Source organism: Carettochelys insculpta, chromosome 2, assembly GCF_033958435.1.
Source record: "Carettochelys insculpta isolate YL-2023 chromosome 2, ASM3395843v1, whole genome shotgun sequence".
Taxonomy (NCBI): domain Eukaryota; kingdom Metazoa; phylum Chordata; order Testudines; family Carettochelyidae; genus Carettochelys; species Carettochelys insculpta.
Genome location: NC_134138.1, coordinates 6,848,367 through 6,850,952, shown reverse-complemented (window position 1 = coordinate 6,850,952; position 2,586 = coordinate 6,848,367).

The following is a 2,586-nucleotide window of genomic DNA, read 5'->3' as shown; positions in this document are numbered from 1 at the left end:
GTCCAAATAGAACAATTGGCCTCAGAGCTGGGGTATTTTGTTTTCAATGAGCCATTTTCCCAGGGCAGGTGTGATGAGGTGTGTGTCAGTCAGGCTGGGGGTGTGTGACAGGCAAAGCGACTCTCTGTGGCTAAGGCTGATCCCCGTGGGGCTGTAACCTAGGCTGGCAGATAACACCTCTGTCCCTGAACAAAGAGCAGGGAGGAGCCGAGCTGGGTTTTGCATCGGAGGCAGCAGCTGGAAGCAGGATGCAGCCAGGGAAGGCAGCCAGCCTGGGCTGAGGGGAGACTAGACCCCAGCTGGGGCACCCCTCGGGCTCCTCCCCAGGATGGGTTGGAATGACTGTCTCTGCTGGCTGTACTGACACCTGCGTGCAATCCTGTGCCACTGTCAACTGAAACTTCTCCTTCTACCTGCTGAGTAAGAGCCACTCCTGCCTGCTGCTGGGGTGCAGTGCTTGGGGACCCCAGAACTCTCCTCTGTTGGTGAGAGCACAGCTGGAGTCAAAGCAGGAGCACTGTGTCACACTGGTGGTGCCTTTTCCCTCTTTCCTCCCCCATCCCTTCCTGCTGCCTGTGGGTGATACAGGAAAGCAGCCTGTTAAGTATCTGACAATACAGAGATGACAGGAGTGGTTTATGTATCAAATTCCCCAGACTAATGACCATACTGGTCTCTGTGAATAACCCTTAAATTGGCTGCAGCTAAAGCCAGGTCTATACTAAGCATGAAAGTCTATTGTAGATACAGTTCTACCTACAGCAATTGCAGAGCTAGAATTAACTTATCATCTTATGTGGTCCTCCCAGAGGGAGATGCTCTCTCCAGTAGACCTCCCTTACTCTTCTCCATACTGAGGAGTACAGGGGTTTAACTGCTTACCCCAGAGTTTGATTTCATGTGTCCCTACCAGGCATCTGAAATTGAACCCTGGAAGATCAACCTTGACTGGGTCAATCTGCGGTGGAGTGTTCACTTACCCCAAGGGTTTGGGGGGGGTCGAGCAGCAGCAGGAGGAGATTAACGGGGGACAAGAACTGGTGTGGCAGTAGGGTTGTGAGTGAGTATGAGAGGGAGGAACAGGGAAGGCAAATAAGGATGGGTAAGGGAACAAGAGGCTGGAGGAGAAGGTGACCAGGGCGGGAGCCTGGGTGGAGGACTGAGTGAGGAAAGGCTTAGATTTCCTACTGCCTGGAGAACCTACGTGTACAGCTTGTGTGCCAGGTGCTTAGCACAGCTGGGAGAGTGCTGTCTGGGAAATCCCAGAGCAATTCTCCCGTGGGTAGGAAGAACCCAGCTGGGGCCCCTCCCTTTATTGTTTGGTGCCTGCTCTTTGGGGGGGGCAACCTTTGCTTCTCTAGCCTCTTCCTCCCTTCACCTCTACCATCCCAGCCAAGTGGGCTCCAGGAGTGGGATGGTGGTAGGATTATGCTTGTATTCATTACTGTGTCTTGTCTGTTACAAGCCAAGCCTGGACCTCCTGCTGCTGCAGCTTCTATGCCACCCAGTGTCTTGCCTCCAGCTTCCTCACCAGCAGCTGGTGGGGCTTCAGGCCTCCCAGGTAGCAGGGAACACTACAGCAAGCTGTAAGGCCTCTCGGCTGAGTTCTCAGCAGGGCTATTGGTCCAGTGCCAGCCTGACTTTTCACCTCCAGTGGGAGATCCTGTGAGCATTCTGCCTGCCCCTACTTCGTGAAAGACCGTTAGCCCCATTACATAAATCTCAGGGGCAGAGCTACATTCGGCTAGGCCCTTGGGGGCCTGAAGCTCTCCATCAGCTAGAGGGACCCTTCTAAGGTTTCTAGGTCTAGAGGAAAGAGAAAGGGGGAGGGGCTGGGTTCTGCTGCTGGGCCAGTCCCCCACTGGCTCTAAAGGGAGAGGCACCTTTTCTTCTCCATTTGCACCTGCTGTACCAGATCTGTAACCATCATGGTCTTTGCCAAGGACCATCCCCACCCCCCAATCTCTGCCTCCACCTCAAGGCTCTTCCTATGAGCTCTTATCCCTTTTCCTACTGCTTGGGCTGGGCAGAAGCCTTTGAGGTGGGACAAGACTGCAGCTGGACAAAGCTAGGAGTAGTTTGGATCAAAAATGCCACAGGGTTTAAACTTAACACCTTTTCAGCCTAGCATAACAAGCTGCAGGACACAGCTGAACAGCAGAAGGTACCTGCCAGCTCGGTACTGGACAGTCCAGCCTGGTCCTTGGTTCCTTCACCATGGCAGAATCCTCCCTCCACCAACCTCTCCCATTAGTTAATTACTTCACTGCAGCCTAACACTACCATTCTGCTGGGCTCACACCTGGGCCACTCCCCCCTCCCCATCACTAGCCCTGCCATTCCCTCCTCAGGTATTATGACTTGTACAGGGCCAGGAACGTGGTGCACAAGCTGCTGCAGGTACACTTTGGAGCCTGAATTTCTACTCCGGACCCCATCCACCCCCAGTTATTTCCCTCTGCAGGGAAAATCCCTGACCTCCCCCAGCACGCCTGTTTGCTTCCCCAACTCCCTGAGAGTCTGCACTCAAGAGCCCCTTTCAGGATTGGCCATACACTTACTTAAACTGGCCCATGAAGGCCACGG